Source organism: Meriones unguiculatus, chromosome 19, assembly GCF_030254825.1.
Source record: "Meriones unguiculatus strain TT.TT164.6M chromosome 19, Bangor_MerUng_6.1, whole genome shotgun sequence".
Lineage (NCBI taxonomy): Eukaryota > Metazoa > Chordata > Mammalia > Rodentia > Muridae > Meriones > Meriones unguiculatus.
In genome coordinates, this window is record NC_083366.1 from 39,164,127 (window position 1) to 39,181,940 (window position 17,814).

Consider the following 17,814-nt stretch of genomic DNA (forward strand, 5'->3'; position numbering starts at 1 on the left):
GTCTTTATGAAAACAAGGGTACTGAAGCACGGTGGGAAAACGGTCTAAGAGGAGGGAAATACAAAACACGGCATATTTTCCCTTCACGTGTAGAATCTGTATGTGTCTTAGGGTTTCTATTGCTATGAAAAACACCATGACCAAAAAGCAAGTTGGGGAGGAAAGGGTTCATTCAGCTTATACCTCCACGTTGCTGTTCATCAACAGAGGAAGTCAGGGCAGGAACCCGAACAGGGCAGGATCCTTGAGGCAGGAGCTGACGCAGAAGCCATGGCCGAGCGCTGCTGGCTGGCTTGCTGCTTCCCCTGGTTTGCCCACTGTCAGCTTGCGTCTCTCCTGAATGCTGCCATTCAACGCACACAGAAACAGCTCACAGTATTCAAGAGCCCAGGCATTCGTGATCTGTGAAGTTAATTTTCGGAGTCTGAAAGCTACTTCCAAAGCAATTAAGCACCCAGAGTCAGAAGAAATGCAAGACGGGCAGGAAAGCAGAAAGAGGACAGAGAAAGGGGAGGGAAAAGTCTAAGGTGTAGGGGGTGGGGGGGTGGGGTAGGGGGAGGGTGGGTTGGAGGTGTGGGACGAGAGAGTGAAAAGAAGTGTGGGATCTGAAGAGGATTTGGAGAGAGGAAGAGAACCGGCAAGGAAGAGAACCCAGGATGGCAAGTGGGATGATAATATCAAAGTATAAGGATGTGTGTGTGAAAACGCCGCAGGGAAAGCTATTGCTTTGCATACTAACTTAAAACTAGTGCAAACTAAGTTAGATAAACACGGTAAAGGAGAGACCGGTTGGCTCGTGGACCAGAAACGCAGTGTTCGGGAGGCGGAGGCAGATCCGCGATCTTACAGACGCTGGCACGAACCCACACAGGCGAACTGCCCAGCGGGAAGACGGGAGGGAGCGAGGGCGCTGAGGGAGCGCGGAAAGGAAGCCTTGGAGCGCGCCTAGGCGGAGTTGTTCTCTGCACCAGGCCAAGTGGGGAGGGAGGCTGGAGCTGGGGTTGCTGTTAAGCGGGAGGAAATCTGTCAAATGCAGCAGAGAGTGGGCGCTGCGCACCTCCGGGCGCGGTGCAGAGCGGACGGTTGCTTAGACGAGGCCGAGCAGCGGGCACCGAGGAAAGCTCCGCCCGGGGACCCTGGCACGCCCCGCTGCCCTGCAGGGACCCTTGCGCCTCGGCTGGGACTCACCTCTGAGTCTGAGGGCCACCTCAGCGGAAGGATCAGGAGTTCGAGGCCAGCCCCCGACACACAGCACTTGGGGGCCAGCCGACAAACCCCAAACCCCTTTTCTTGCCGCGATCGCCGCTCTCTCCCCAATCACGAATTGACTGCTAACCGAGTCGCCCCCCCCCCCCCCAACACACACTCCCCACGCTTTCATGGGCTTCGAACCCGTGAACACCTCCTCCCTCTGACTGCTGATGTGTGTCGTCACTGCGGTCTTCGCTTTTTATTTCTTGAACTTTTTAAAAAGAACCGAGTCCGGCCTCACTGTGCTGAAACGCTGAGACACGGCTGACTCAGCCTCCCGGGAAATCTGGCTGGAGCCAAAATGACTGCTCACTGGCCCGTACGGGGATCGAACCCGCGACCTTGGCGTTATTAGCACCACGCTCTAACCAACTGAGCTAACCGGCCAGAAGATGAGTAAGAGCGCAACAAAAGCAGAATTTCTGTTTGTGCCTGTTTCTTCCAAGTTGGTTCAAAGCAGATTCTCAGGGACCCGGGCACACGTCAGCATCTAGGCTGAGAACCAGGGCTACCATCTCCACAGCACATAGGAACCCGGCTGTGGCCTTCCTTCTCGGTGCGGAGAGGTCCAGGGAACCATGATGACGCCAGGGACAGAACAGAGCCTGGCACATGCAGCCACTAACTCTGAACTCCACTCCTTTCCCTGACTCTTACACATGCACTCAGTAACATCTGCTTTTACACAAATAAGGCGCCATGTGCGTGCGTGTGCGTGTGCGTGTGCGTGTGTGTTCCTACTTCCTTTTAGGGCATTAGCGAAAACTGAGGAAGAACTTATCTTCTTGGACACCTGAAGAGTTTCAAAAGCCCTTTTCTATGATAATCCAAAATTACGCGGTTCCTCATTCTATCACGGGGTCATTAGAGCAGCTTCAGCAAAGGAACAAAGTGCTCAGTGGGGTGTGAAAAAGAACCTCTTGCCGAAACCCGGGATTGAACCAGGGACCTTTAGATCTTCAGTCTAACGCTCTCCCAACTGAGCTATTTCGGCTTGGCTCTGGGTGTCTGGCCAGTAGTATCAGGGCTCCAAAAGGTCCCCGGAGGGAGACAAGGGACAGAAAAAGTCAAAGCCTTGGGGAGTCCCTTGTATTTCTCCAACCAACAACTCTAAAGGAGGCTTCTTGTACCTGGTGCTGGAGCTTTTGTTAAATACTTTATGGCTCTTGGGAAAACCATTATCACCCCACGTATTGTAAAAGTTCATTTAAATGGCAGTTCAGTGTCCAAGTGGGTTCCATAGTAATGGGAACAGGGACTGCCTCTGACATGAACTGATTGGCCTGCTCTTGGATCACCTCCCCCTGAGGGGGGAGCAGCCTTACCAGGCCACAGAAGACGACAATGCAGCCACTCCTGATGAGATCTGATAGACTAAGATCAGAAGGAAGGAGAGGAGGACCTCCCCTATCAGTGGACTTGGGGAGGGGAATGCGTGAAGAAGAGGGAGGGAGGGTGGGACCGGGAGGGGAGGAGGAAGGGACTTATGGGGGGATACAAAGTGAATGAAGTGTAATTAATAAAATTTAAAAAAAGTTTATTTAAACAGAGAGAGATTGTAAATTTAGGTAAACATAAAATAATATAATGCCTATGTTGTTTTTTGTTCACACAGTCTTAGTGTGATTTATCCTTCCTCTCCCACCAACTTCTGCATTGACCTCCCCCCGCTTCCCAGCTAACACCCCTCAGCCCCCCTTTTTTGGCATTTCCTTCTTTTAAGTGACCTGTTTCCTGCAAATACATTGCGGGGGGGGGAATAATAGAACGTCCATAAAAGGAACTAACACTGTAGGAAACATTTGCTTCCGAGAAAGAAGAGAGAAAGCGGGACAGGAAGAGGGAACCGTTAGACTTGAGAGACACAGGAACAGGGAGAATCAAAACTTCGATCCAGAAATGTTGGGAGCCAGACCGGAGACTGCCCCGAGGTGATGAGATCTGGGCATTTTGCCCCTCACCTAGCCAGAGCCAAGCCAGCTACGGACTGGCGGGGCTTCCGGCAGGGCAGTAGCCCGGGGCCTGGCGCTTGGTGATGACTCTGAGATGTAAAATGCTTTGTTTGCCATGCCAGAACGTACCTTGCTAAAGGAGGAATTGAGCGCTCTTGAGCTCCCTGTACTGCTCTCTGCTGCTCTTCCCTGACTTGTTTTCTGCTTCTCTATTTGGGGATGTAAAAAGAGCTGTTAATGAACTCTCTTAGCCCTTGTGACTCCAGCTTTCGACTCTTTACTTTCCTGACTTCTATTTGTTTGGTTGGTTGGTTGGTTGGTTTTTGGTTTTTGGCTTTTCCGTCCCTTGTCTCCCTCCGGGGACCTTTTGGAGCCCTGATACTACTGGCCAGACGCCCAGGGCTAAGCCGAAATAGCTCAGTTGGGAGAGCGTTAGACTGAAGATCTAAAGGTCCCTGGTTCAATCCCGGGTTTCGGCAAGAGGTTCTTTTTCACACCCCACTGAGCACTTTGTTCCTTTGCTGAAGCTGCCCTAATGACCCCGTGATAGAATGAGGAACCGCCTAATTTTGCGGTTAACAAAGAAAAAGGCTTTTGAAAGAAACTCTTCAGGTGTCTTTCTCAGTTTTCGCTAATGCCCTAAGAGGAAGTAGGAACACACACGCACGCACACAGCGCCTTATTTGTGTAAAAGTAGATGTCATTAAGTGTATGTGTAAGAGTCAGGGAAAGGAGTGGAGTTCAGAGTTAGTGGCTGCATGTGCCAGGCTCTGTTCTGTCCCTAGCATCATCATGGTTCCCTGGACCTCTCCGCACCGAGAAGGAAGGCCACAGCCGGGTTCCTATGTGCTGTGGAGATGGTAGCCCTGGTTCTCAGCCTAGATGCTGACGTGTGCCCGGGTCTCTGAGAATCTGCTTTGAATCAACTTGAAAGAAACAGGCAACAGATAACAAGTTACCGAGAAGTTTCCACTGGTAATGTAGGTTGGCGCGCTTCTAAAAGAGAAACGTGGGGTCATGAGCACCTTTTCAGGGTAACTTCATCAACTGTTAAAGCTTCTGGACTGAATCTGCTGCTGCAGTATCTCAGACCCCCTTGTTTAAATCTGTGAATACAGCTTTAAGAGCTCCTTTGGAAAAATATATAGTTTTCATTGCACAAACAGAAAAATCTCCTTTTGTTGCGTTACTTAAAATCAACTAAGCACATGTCCATCCAGTCAGTGCAATTGTTTAGTGTGTAGTACTTATACAGCAGCATTTGTGTGGGTGATGCCGAGGCTGTGAGTTCGAGCCTCACCTAGAGCAGGTTTTCTTCCCTTTCCAGCTCAAACATGTTTGGAAATTTTTTTTTTCCTTCCAAGAACACAAAAAATGGTAATATTTTCCATGGTGCCAACACAGAAATTCCTATGATAAAGGGTATCTGCTCCATTTCAAACATGGGAGTAAAAGTACTCGAGTGGAGAGAAATTTCTTGCTTGCTAATTTTTAGGTAAGCAGAACGTGAGAGCCTCACCCACCGCATCCCAGGACAGGATTCTTCACTTTTGGGGACTGGGTCAGTACCTGGTAATGCTCTCACTGGATTTATGTTCTACTATTTCCACAAGGTTTGCCAGGAAACTAAATCTGCCATTGAGCTGAGTCCAGCCTCATCACCTGTTTCAGAAAAGCCTGCCTGGATACGCCCTGCACTGGAGAAACTGAGGCTGGAAGACTGCCTGGAGATGAAGGCCAGTCTGGGATACATAACCAGTGTATCCCAGCCTGAGACCCACAGTGAGGTAAACTTAACCATCCCAGCTCTTTCTCTTGTCAGCTTAGCTCATAGAAACATCTCCATAAAACATACTTTATCTTGTATTAAAGGAAATAACGAGATCCCAATCTGCCTAACATGAAAGAACTACAAACAATTGAAAATGCACTAACCCTTGAAGGTGCCATTCTGAGAAAGACAGCCATCCATGCTCAGCTATTCAGAATAAGAGACTTCTTCTGCCTCAAACTAAGGTCCTTAACGCCTCTGAGTAGGACCAAACTAAGTTAGCCTGAAAAAACTGTAGACATGCATTTTAACTCTATTTAATTTATGTTTAATACCTCTTCTCCACCCCAACCCCTTCCAGCACCCCAACACCAGGTAGGAGAGAGAAAGAAAGTTAGTGGGGAAATGGGGCAGAGTTCCCTTTAGCTCCTTCCTGCTGGTTAGAGTCATCAGGTTCCTTGTGGGAAGTCCACTCTTCATTTTGGTATATCTCCAACGTCTTCTCATCAAACTACATCAATAGCAACCAGGAGTAGCAGATTGGGGTGGGTGGGCACCAGCAGCCTTCTTTCTCGGAGCTCCCCAACACTCTCTGGGCTCTGGCATTTATTCCCTCTCCAGAGTTCTCAGAGTTAAACTATCTGCATCTGGCAAAGAGCCTCTCTCAGAGTCGGCATGAGGTGAATACTTTGCTGTTGTGGACAATCTGAATCAGTCCCATATCCTACACCTGGGATCAAAACAAAAACATGTTTACATCCAGAGCAAAGAACTCCATGCAGTCTGCCTTAGGGCAACTGTTGTGTAGGTTTTTTAATATATGCTATTGATATATCTTTTAGTAAAGCTGCAGTTAATCCTAAACAGCTGTTTAACCAAATCACCACACAGAGACTAGGATTTATTTAGTAAACCTAGAACACAATTGTTACTCCATCCTAAACCTCCAAGCCTGCATACTGCCTATTCAGATTTCCCACATTATACTTGCTTTGAGTGACATCTTAGGTCCAGTTCATTTTTCCAAGTCGGTCCAGGACCTCTCCTCCAGCCTCTGCTCCCCCAGCTTCTCTCCTGCTGCTTGTTCTCCTCCTCTGCCTCCTACTCCTTCCTCTCCATTGCTCAACATTGTGGCTGGTTGTTTTATTTTGGCATGTTTACACAAAGTTGAGACAGGTGATGCTTAGAATAAATATCACAATGCAACGTCCAGATTGAAACCAGAGAGTGGTTGAGGGGAGAGAAATCAGCATTTGAATGAACAAGGGTAAGGTGTATACATTTCAAAAGAACAGTATACCAACATTTCCCCCTTCAAGTCTAACAAAAAACTCCTTTTCTTTCAATACAATAATAATTATGAAATTATGAAAACTGTTAGGTAAAACCTACACGTGCAATGTCCAGTCCATGTGTATTTAGCAACTTAGGAGAGAATATATGATTATGCTATCTATCTTGACAATTTAAAGTTCTATACCTAAATTAACTTTTATCTTAGTGGTATTACCTATATGAAAGCATTTCTTAACTTCTAAACAACTTAAGCTTATTTGTGGCACTATAACTATTTGGTCTTCAACCCCATCAGAGACTTGAGAAGGAATAAAATTAGTTATTAGAGTAAATAGGAAGTGCATGTTAGCAGCTTCCAAAAATTAAAAATTAACAGAGACAGTTTGCTGCCTGAACAGTCACCGATAACTCTTTGTGACGTAGGTGCATCATCCTCAGCCTTCTGGCTCAGAATATTTGACAGACATAAATGTGAAGCAGGAACTATTTAGGACTTGCTTACCCTGTCTTGGCAGAGTTCAGCAGTCGACTTGTCCTGCATTTAAGCTTGCCCATTTTTGGCAGAATTTGTCTATTGTGAAGTGAGGGTATTTTTTTACCCAAGTGGCTCGTTTGCCACATTTGAAGCCATCTCCATATGGAGGTTCTTCAATGCTCATCATCTTCTTTGAGGGAGGTGGGTTGCTGCCAGGAGATGACCTGTCTCATCGTCAAAGAATCTTTAAAATAATAAAGACATATTAAAATGCCATTTTCTGTAGGTCTCTGAAGTTTTTGAAGACTACCTATCTTTACGTAATCGATCTGTCTACAAAATCATACCTATCTGTTAAACCTAGGATGTATACCCCTGTGATAAATTAGACTAGTGTCTGACATGACTATGAGTTGATTAGCGATTAACTTGCATTACCTAATACCCTAACACGTTTTTAATAGCAGTTTAAAAGTATTGGAAGTAACCTTGAATTTGTATCAATATACTAAAGCTTATATACCAACATATCAAAAATACTTTTTTGTATCAATATGCAAAATCCTATACCAGAGTTAAAATTAACCTTATTTGACAATAACAAATAAAACCCTAAGTTGAGTAGATTCAATAATATACCTATTGTCTTATTCCTATAAGGTATCCCTGTATACTCCTTTCTTTTTAAGCCTTTTTCTCCTTAACTAAGAAAGAAAGAAAAAAGAAAAAGGAAAAGAGAGAAATCCCTGAGTATAACCTTGTTTCACTCTGATTAAGACCATTAATAATTTATAAACATCTCCCAACGACAATAACAATTCATAGCCATAGAAAACAACCAAAAACACACCCAACCCCCTTTAAGGAAAATTGGACATCATTCTCATTGATTTCTTCTAGCTGACATTTTGGACACACAGAAATCCTGTTAGGGAGCCCAAACAAAATTGGGAAAAATTGGTTAATTAAGCCAGCAATAACATTTGTGGTCCAGTCTTCGAATGTTGAGAAATTTCAGGCTTAATAAAAGTCCTGTTTGGAACAGTCTAAAATGCTGGACCAATTAAGATTAATACCTTTCTTCAAAGATCTCTTGGGAGCAGGCTTTGATGAGAAACAGCAATTGAAGCAGTTGAGGCAGGAACAAGCAGAATGCTGGAACATGCAAGGTGCTGGAACAGATGTGTCAATGTCTCAGAACACTGAAAAGATGAATTCTGTCAGGTTTGATCCAATATCTCCGGTGTCTGGTCCTTTTGTTCTAAAAACATATAATTTCTCACAATCATTATACAGCTCTAAAATTATAAATGTATGAGATGTGGAGGCTGAAACTAAACTGTAAGCCAATTTTATCTATGCCAAATAAAAGAATGCCATAATAAATTTTTTGAGGTTATTATAGCCAAGGATTTATTGGCCAAGTATTGTTGGAGTTCTGGCTAGAGACATTTTTTTTTTAATGTCTCAGCCAGTTTTAGAGTTGTTCCCATGTGAAGGGATTATCAACTCACGTTACCTGTTGTTTTTGATTTTCTTGATTTCTCTCTTCTTGTGAGTGGCCAAGGTCTTCAGGTGGTCGTCCTCTGTCATATCTGATTTTTATTAGTTTTGAAGGAACCCATAATTTCTCTTCTCCTGTATGAACATAAATAAAACCTCTTCCCCAGCGTAACACATTCCCTGCTCTCCATTGTGAAGTATCTTTGAAATACACAGGCCGAAATAATTCGGCAGTTTTTTCTATAACCCAGTGTCTCTCCGAAGCTGTTGTTTGTTGTTCATTAACATTTAAGACATTTAAGGTCAATAAAGCCTTAGGTAATCTATCTCTGGGTTTTTTTTAATACCCCTCTCTGTTTGTTAAGCATGTCCCTTAAAGTACAATTGGATCTTTCAATGACTGCTTGACCAGTAAGATTGTGAGGTATACCTGTTACATGCTTTAACTTGTAATATGTAAAAAATCCTTCCATTTTATTAGAGACATACGCTGTAGCATTATCAGTCTTAATTTGTTTAGGTATGCCCATAACTGCCATCACTTCTAATAAATGTGGAATAACCAAATCAGAACTTTCAGAACTTAAGGCTGTTACCTGTTGAACCCCTGAATATGTGTCTATAGTATGGTGCACATATTTCAGTTTACCAAACTCTATAAAATAAAGCACGTCCATTTGCCAAATTTCATTTCTTTGGTTACCTTTAGGGTTACTTCCTGCAGGTAGTGGAGTTTGGCTATATAAAGAACAAGTGGGGCATTTTCTCACAATTTCTTTGGCTTGTTGCCAAGTGATAGAAAACTGTCTTTTAAACCTTTGCTGTTAACACAGTGTTTTTTATGAAATTCTGAGGCTTCCAACACACTTCCTATCAATAGTTGACCAATTTCCTCATTGCCTTATGCTAGAGGACCTGGTAAACCCGTATGAGATCTGATATGTATTATACACAATGAATTATTTCTATTTCTGATTACTTGTTGTAATTGAAGAAACAGTGAGGTTAAATCCAAATTATCCTGAATTAGATCAGCTTTTTGGGTATTTGTTGTTGATTTCTCCCAAAAATTCACAGCAAGCTCTTTGCCAATATTCATTGTCTGCTCATAATGAGACAATCTCAGTATTGGTAATGGGCACCACAATTTCATCTGGATCTATTCCAGCCAGTTGACGAAGTCTCATTTTTCCTTTTAGGATCAATTCAGAAACCTTTTCTATATAGGTTTTCAATTTTTTATTTTGTTTGTGTGCCAAAAATATCCATTCTAAGACACAGTCCTCCCTCTGCATAAGAATTCCTGTGGGCAGCCAGCCCTAGTGAGACCTGATAAGCTAGGATCAGATGGAAGGGGAAGAGGACCTCCCCTATAAGTGGACGTAGAGAGGGGCAAGAAGGAGATGAAGGAGGGAGGGTGGGATTGGGAGGGAATGAGGGAGGGGGCTACAGCTGGGACACAAAGTAAATAAACTAATTAATATAAAAAAGTTTAAAAATTATATATATATATATATATATATATATATATATAAGAAATCCTTCCAAGATGAAAAAAAGGAAGAAAAAAAAAAGAATTCCTGTGGGAGAATGCGTGGAGGGCAAGATAACCAAATTACAGGCCATCTTTGGATTAATACGGTCTATATATGCATCTTGTAATTTCCTTTCTACCAGAGCCAATTCCTTTTCAGCTTCAGTTGATAATGTTCTTGGACTATTTAAGTCCCTATCACCCTGTAACATTTGAAATAAGTTACTTAGCTCTTGAGTAGCTAAACCAAGGGTAGGCCATAGCCAGTTAATATCTCCCAGCAATTTTTGAAAATCATTAGGAGTTCTTAATTGGGTTTTTCTAATTTGTACTTTTTGTGGTTGAATTTTCTGTAGAACTATTTGTATCCTAGGTAATTAATAGAATCTCCTTTTTGTATTTTTTCGGGAGCAATCTGTAACCCCCAACAAGCCAAAGTTCTATTTATTTCATCAAAAATATTTTCTAGTGTTTTCACATCTGAATCAGCTAATAAGATATCATCCATATAGTGGTAAATTATGGATTGAGGAAATTGCTTATGAATTAGCTCCAACAGCTGTTGTAGAAAATATTGGCACAAAGTAGGACTGTTTAACATCCCCTGTGGTAAGACCTTCCAGTGATATCTGTTTATTGGACAGCTTCTATTCAAAGCGGGTACTGAGAAAGCAAACCTTTCCCTATCATGTTCATTCCTTAGGTAACAAGGAAGGCAATGGGATTCCGGATTGTAACGATCCCATTGGCTGAATTATTTTGTTAATTGCTCTGAGATCTGTTAACATCCTCCATTTGTCAGATTTCTCTTTGATGACAAATACAGGAGAATCCCAAGGGCTGTTGGACTCCTCTATATGTTGAGCCTCCAGCTATTCCAGGACTAGCTGTTCTGGTGCCAATAATTTTTCTTTACTCATAGACCATTGTTCAATCCAAATAGGTTGGTCCTCCAACCACCTTAGTGGTAAGGCTGTGGGGGTTTTATCAGCAGTGGCTTCTCAACATGAAGTTGAAAAGACAGCCTCTGCTGTATTTTGTTTATGGACAGCCTGTAACTGTTTTTGATTGCACTTTTAATAATAATAATAATAATAACTAACTTCTTTATCAGTAGTATTACCTGTTTTTTGGCTTTTCTCTGAAATTTGGGGGCATGTTAATCTGGGTCTTCCATTGTTGTAACAGATCTCTTCCCTATAAGTTTATGGTTATCTCAGCCACATATGGCCTTAATTTTCCTGTTTGACCTTCTGGTCCTGTACATTTAAGCCATCTGACACTTTGTTTTACTTTAGATAAAGTTCCAGCTCCTTGGAATTAAATATCCCCCTCTTGAAGTGGCCAATTTGGGGGGGGCCAGGATTTAGCAGTGACATCAGCCCCAGTATCTACCATGCCTTCAATTTCAATATTATTTAAAATTATCTTTAACTTTGGCCTTTGATCATTTATAGAGGTTTGCCAATATATTTGTTTGTTATTCTCTTCCTGGTTTTTTGATTTATCTATAGAACCTGCTCTGGCCTCTCTGTCTAAGTTTTTAATGTTTATTCCCAGAGCAGTGGTGTTGAACTTTCTTGTGGAGGAGTATCCTTGTCCTGTTTTGGGGCCTGTGAGAGGCCCCCTTGGGTGTTTCTTGATAAAGGATTATCCCATTTATCTGTGACTGCTCTACATTCACTAACCCAATGTCGACCCTTGCCACATCTTCCGCATATTCTGGGAAGCAGAGGTTCCCTTCTTGAATTATTTTGGTTTTCCTGATAATTTCTTTTGTAGTAATCTCACCCATCACAATTATGACATTTCCTAAGGTCTTTAGGGGAGCTTCTCCTATCAAGGTCAAATTGGGTGAATGAGATCTGATGTCAATCGTATTTCCAATCCATTCGTCTGTTGGTACAGATCTTGCTCTTAATGGCCTTATTGCCTCTTTGCATTCAATATTAGCATTTTCAGAAGCTAAAGATTCTATTAGTGCTTTTCTAGCTAGTGGATATGATATACTTCAATCCACAGCTGAAGTCAATCTTTGCAAAAAGTTAGTGAATGTTTCACTTAGACTTTGTATGACCTGGGAGAATGGCTCAAGCCTTTTTTCTGATTCCTCAACCATGTCCCAGGCATTTAAGGCTGCTGGTGGCATAATGCTAAGGTTTCTTCATTACATAAAGCTTGTATCTCTGTATCAGCATACTGGCCATCACCACGTAGCTGTTCTTTGGAAACACCAGCACCTCTGGCTCTATTTTTGTGTGCTATCTCTCTAGCCTCTTCTCTCCACCATGATAGCCGTTATAAATATGGCCCAGGTTCTAATATTGCTTTTTGCCATAACCTCCCACTCCTTTGGGATTATTCTACTTCTGATTGACCAGGAAGTCAGCATTTGTTTTACAAATGGTGAATGCATTCCAAAATTAGTGACACTTTCCTTAAATTTCCTCAGATCTAGCACTTCCACAGGCGCCATTCAGCTTCATGATAATCCTGTGGATGATCATCATCTGCTGGTCTCTGCTGTATACTGACTGGATAAGCCAACGTTTGTTTTCTAACCACCTTTGGTTGGCTTTCTTTATTTTTGTCTTTTGCCTCTGGCTGGGTATTTTCTTTATTTAGTATTTTAAACTCTTCTCTTAATTTCTGCACCCATATTTCATACCTATCTCTCTGCTGTTTGTTTGGTTCAACAATCTCTTGAATCTCTAGTTTTATGCCTCGCTTCCAACTTTTAATTTTTCTTTATATTGTTCTCGTTGTTCTTTGTGCTGTTCCAGTATCTTTTCTAAAACCTCTGCCCTACCTTCCTGTTGTTTATCCTGTTCTGTAAGTTTGTGTATCTCTTGTTTTATGTCCTGTTTCCAATCTTCATTTTTTTTTCTTTATATTAATCTAGTGTCTTTCCTAAAGTTTTTGCCTTTGAGAAGACATAAAAGGCTAAGCCAATGATTAAAGTTAAATTGAGGACTATGAATGTAACCATAGTCATAATTTCTAAACTTTCCTTTATTTCTGTCTTAAAACCGTAGAATAGATTATCAGCCAAGCTCCAAGAAGTCTGTTTTGTTGTTCTTCCATCCTGTTAGAATGTAGTGGCATCCAGTTTTGTTATGTTAAGTCTCAGGTCTGCCCACAGTGGTCTGTCTTTTGCTCCTGGGCCGGTTTAAGCGTCTCTCTTAAAGAGACAGTAATTGACCTGGGAGTTTTTAGGTGTTGAGTTTGGGTTGTATCACTGGAAGCTTATCCCCCCCCCCCCCAACAAATTATGATAAAGTATGGTTTAAAGGGTGTGGATACTTAGATTAGTTGGGCACCATTTGTTGTATTGGCGTTAATATTTACTATTGACATATCTTTTAGTAAAGCTTCGGTTAATCCTAAACAGCTGTTTAATCAAATCACCACACAGAGACTAGGATTTATTTAGTTAACCTAGAACACAATGCTGGGCAATAGTTACTCCATCCTAAACCTCCAAGCCTGCATAGTGCCTACCATTCAGATTTCCCACGTTATACTTGCTTTGAGTGATATCTTAGGTCCTATTCACTTCTCCATGTAGTTCCAAGACCTCTCCTCCAGCCTCTGCTCCCCCAGTTTCTCTCCTGCCTCTTCTCCTCCTCCTCTGTCTCCCACTCCTTCCTCTCCTCTGGTTCCTCCCCTCTCCCTCCTACTCCTTCCTCTCGATTGAGGCTAGTTGTTTTATTTTGGCATGTTTACACAAAGTTGAGACAGGTGATGCTTAGAATAATTATCACAGTGCAATGTCCGGATTGAAACCAGAGAGTGGTTGAGAGGAGAGAAATCAGCATTTGAATGAACAAGAGTAAATTGTATATATTCCAAACGAACATTATACCAACAGGCATCCTGAAACCTGTGTAGAGAAATTTATTCTTTATTAAGCATGCTCAGAGTTTCAAAAGTTTGAATCCCTGGTAATATTTGCCTACATGGTGCAGAGAGCCAGATCCCCCAAGAAAACCCATACAGGTGTCCCACCCTGTGAGACTCACAGGGTACCTTGATTTTGAAACACTGATGTGCGTGCTGCCAATGCCTCCATGTGGACACCTTGCTCTGCAGTAATGTCTAAATAATTCTACTTATACCTTCATTTTCCTGATGGGTCTGTGTTGGAGGATGGTCTGCTGCTTCGTATTCTAATGCTAATCACTGCCCCGCTAAGATCTGGTTACACCCCAGACAAGCACATTCTCACATATACAAAGTGATGCTGTGTAACTTTGCTCCCCAACTATCCCTGATTGGTTAACAAAGTTGCTGACGGGCTGGGCAGAAGAGATGTAGGCAGGCCTTAGGTTCCCAGGCTTGGGGTCTGATAGGAACCACAAGGCTGGCAGCAGGGGGAGAAGAGGGAGAAGATGGAGGAGGAGGAGAGGAAGCTGGAGAGAAGGAAGTCACCATGGGGCAGAATGGACCGTGAGCACATGGCCATGAGGACAGACTGATAGAACAGAAGCATACCACATGGGAATGACTAAGGCAGGTAACGTGGGCTGTGCAGCTGGGAAATTGTAAAATAGCTTAGAGGGTTGATATCTGCCCAGCTCTAGTGCTTTAAAGCTTTTATAAAATAAATTGTAAAAGTCTCTTTGTGTCAATTATTTTGGGAGTTAGTGGGGCTAACAAAAAATTGTTACTTTATTAATGTCGTGCTACAGGTCTGGACATCAACCCTAATCACAGGGCACAGTACTATGAGGAGATGGTCTAAAGGATCTCTTGTGTTTTACACATGCCCCTCCTTACCCATTAGCTGATTAATAGTCCATGTTCCTTTTGATCGTCAGGGTAAGTCACTCTAGTCCACCATCTGCCTTACTGGTCTGTGAGGCATGAGGAAGCAGTCAGTAACCTCACAATTACACCTTTTAAGGGAAGCGTCCCTCCATCAGAGCTAAGATTCCAAGCCAGAAAGACATGCAGTTGTGGGAACAGGAACCAAAGATCCGCAAGTGGAACGTTAGGAGTCACGGTGAATGAGGCCGCTTTTATTTTTATCTGTTCATTCTGGGTATCGAAATACTGGCTGTGGGCAAAACAGCACTATGTACCAGATTCTGACTCAGAACACGCATAACCTCCTAGAAAGTTGTGTCCCAGTGCAAGGAACACCCACCCCTGCAAGGAAGGAATCACCTTCTAGCTGGTGTCACCTTGTCAATCCAGCTGCTTCAGGATGATGGGGACTGGATAAGGCGGACAAGTGTGGGTGGGCCAGCTGACAAAACTATTATAGAGGCGGCACAGTTCTCTGACCAGAAGCATGATGTCTGGAACATCAAGACGGCAAACAGGTGATCTCCAAGTCCACACACGCTGGTTTTGGCAAGAGCATTGCAGACGATGGAAGATAAGCTTCCATCCATACTTACATCTATTTCAGCATGAACAAAAGGTCTCCCTACTCATGACCAAAATAGATAAATGCAATCAAACTTGCCGTTGGGTAGCTGACTTTTATGCCCCTCTAGGGAGGATCTCAGCACTGGTTTCTTCTAGGGGGATACTGGACACTTAGGAATCGGTGAGTGAAAGTCAATTTGACGACCTATGACAAACCTGCATCTGGCTGGATAGAGCGACAGACACTTCTAACCCCTAGGCAGATCTCTGTGAGCTTGAGGCCTGCTTGGTCTATGGAGAAAGTTGCAGGCCAGCCAGGGCTACACAGTGAGATCCTGTCTCAAACAGCAACAAACCTTGCATTCATGTCACCGTAGCCATTTTGTTCATGAGCCCGTGGACAGTGACAGGAGCGACAGAGGAAAGTTGCCTGGTGGTGGTCACACTCTTTGTAGAGGACAAAAAGGTGTTGTGTGCACAGAGAGGCACTGGAGAAGCCAGGAAAGTTAAACGCGCAGCTTACCTCTTCAGTGGACAGAGCTGGTCTTCCTGGAATGCCGGGAAAATGATGCAGTTTTACAACCTGGTGATCTTTTGTTGGCTGATAAGACATGCTCCTCCCTTATCTCCCAGAATTTACTTGCCGCAGACAATATTCCTTCCCCTTAAACAATGTCCTTTCCCCTTAAAAACCTTGAGCATTACTTTTAGGCTGTGATACCCATCCTTATGAGTGATGTCACAGTCCAAGTGACTTCAGTTCATCTTAGGGCCAGGCCAATCCTGACTCCTACAGGGCATATATTTTTTTTTTTAACCTCAGTCATCCCATTGTTTGACGGAGATGTTTATATGAGCCAAGCTGACAGCAGGTGGAGCTGGGATGGTTAAGTTTATCTCCCTGTGTGTCCCAGACTGGCCTTCATCTCCGGGCAGTCGTCCAGCCTCTCCAGTGACGGGCTTATCCAGGAAGGCTTCTCTGAAACAGGTGGTGAGGCTGGACTCAGCATAATGGTAGATTTAGGCCTCACGGCAAGCTCTGTGAAAATAGCAAAACATAAGGTACTGACTCAGACCCCAAAAGCTAAGCAGCTTGTCCTGGAGGGGGAACGATGAGGCGCTTCCATTCTGCTTATCTAGAAATTAGCCCACAAGCAATGTCTCTTGTCTCCCACGATGAATGAGAATCCCTTTATCATAGGAATTTATGTGTTCGCACCACGGAAAATATTACCGTTTGTTGTTTTCTTGGAAGGAAAAATGCATTTCCAGACAGGTTTGAGCTGGAAAGGGAAGAAAACATGCTCCAGGTGAGGCTCGAACTCACAACCTCGGCATCACCCGCACATATACTGCTGTATAAGTACCGCGCGCTAACCGATTGCGCCACTGGAGCATGCTTTCTCTGTGCTGGCTGTGCACACTCTACAGAGGGACGCACGGGAGCGCGCGCGTGGCGCGGGAAGCATCCTTCGTCCTGGGTGCAACCTTGAGTCTGGAAATGCCCACGTGACCTCCCCCCCAATACCCCCCCCGGGTTTACCTGGACCCAGCATCCACGAAAAGTTTCGGTGGAAGGCACCGGCTGAGCGACTGACACACAGCATTCCTGCGCACCTGCTGGCGCCGTGTGCTGCTTTCTAGAGAGGGGGCAAGACGCAGAGCCCGCCCGCCTCCGCAGTCTGGAAATTGCCGAGGTCGCTTCCCCGCTCCCTGAATTTCACCCCCGAGCCCCCCGTCACCTTGCTTGAAAAGCCAGTTCTGTAGTGCAAAGCCCGCTGGGTCTGGCGCTCTTTAAGGAAACCCGAGCATCACCATTCCTTATCCGTGCAGCGCGCAGGAAGAGCAGAGAGGCGGGCACTCCGGCAGCCTCTCCTGTCTGCCCTTCTTTAGAGGGTCGTTCCAGAGAGCGTGCATACTCCGTGACACACGCCCGCTTCTTTTTATTTCCGGGGGCCCTAATTATAGAGGTTAAATTTGCTGGCTGGGCGTGGTGGCTCACGCTTGTAAATCTCAGAACTCAAGAGGCTCAAGCAGCAGGACTGCAAGCGAACTGGAGTACCTGTAGGGAAGGGAGGACGAGTTTGCTTGTGCTCCCCAGGTAATCGTGTACCGGGAATAACAGCTCCTCCTCCCCCTCCACCACCTCCTCCTTTTCTTGCAATATTCTTGTCACACATCACAATTGTTAGGGGAAGGAACAGACTGCCCAGTCCTGACCCCTAACACCTGAAATACAGGACCAAAACTAGTAGGGACGTGACCAAATTTCTTAATGCAGATATAAAGAAGAAAACCCAAAAAAGAGCCACTTCTACCGCTTGCATTTATTGCATTGCTGTTTAGGTATCTTTATTTGTGCTGTTGTTTTTAGATTTACGTGATTTTTAATTATTGTTGCTCTTACTTTAGGTTTTGAAACGGAATTCTATGGAACCCAAGCTGGCCTCCAATTTACTGGCCTTGAACTGCTTGCTGATCCTCCTGTCTGCGGTGGGAACAGGAGATGGACAGAGGCCCTTTAGCGTTACAAACTGTTGAAAAGAATCTACATATGCATGTTATTAATAGCTGATAATAACTTATCCCAAGTTAACGCTTCCGCTCCGGTGGCACTTGGGGGGGGGGTGAGGGCTGCTAACAGCAGACACTAACT

At 44.0% G+C, this 17,814-nt stretch overlaps 1 long non-coding RNA gene and 4 other non-coding genes across 5 annotated transcripts; 1 reads left to right on the top strand and 4 right to left on the bottom strand.

Moving 5' to 3' along the window:
- Positions 1 to 1,564: 1,564 nt before the first annotated feature.
- On the bottom strand, positions 1,565 to 1,638 carry Trnai-aau (transfer RNA isoleucine (anticodon AAU)). The gene has a single exon. It is a non-coding gene; the product is annotated as a tRNA-Ile (tRNA).
- A 534-nt stretch (positions 1,639 to 2,172) lies between these two features.
- Trnaf-gaa (transfer RNA phenylalanine (anticodon GAA)) lies at positions 2,173 to 2,245 on the bottom strand. The gene has a single exon. It is a non-coding gene; the product is annotated as a tRNA-Phe (tRNA).
- Positions 2,246 to 3,609: 1,364 nt separating this feature from the next.
- Positions 3,610 to 3,682, top strand: Trnaf-gaa (transfer RNA phenylalanine (anticodon GAA)). Its single transcript has one exon. It is a non-coding gene; the product is annotated as a tRNA-Phe (tRNA).
- A 1,697-nt stretch (positions 3,683 to 5,379) lies between these two features.
- On the bottom strand, positions 5,380 to 17,165 carry LOC132649294 (uncharacterized). Its single transcript, XR_009587729.1, has 4 exons — positions 16,901 to 17,165; positions 15,682 to 16,197; positions 7,822 to 8,006; positions 5,380 to 5,704 (listed from the first exon to the last, which is right to left on the bottom strand). It is a non-coding gene; the product is annotated as an uncharacterized LOC132649294 (long non-coding RNA).
- On the bottom strand, positions 16,461 to 16,554 carry Trnai-uau (transfer RNA isoleucine (anticodon UAU)). Its single transcript has 2 exons — positions 16,517 to 16,554; positions 16,461 to 16,496 (listed from the first exon to the last, which is right to left on the bottom strand). It is a non-coding gene; the product is annotated as a tRNA-Ile (tRNA).
- Positions 17,166 to 17,814: the final 649 nt, after the last annotated feature.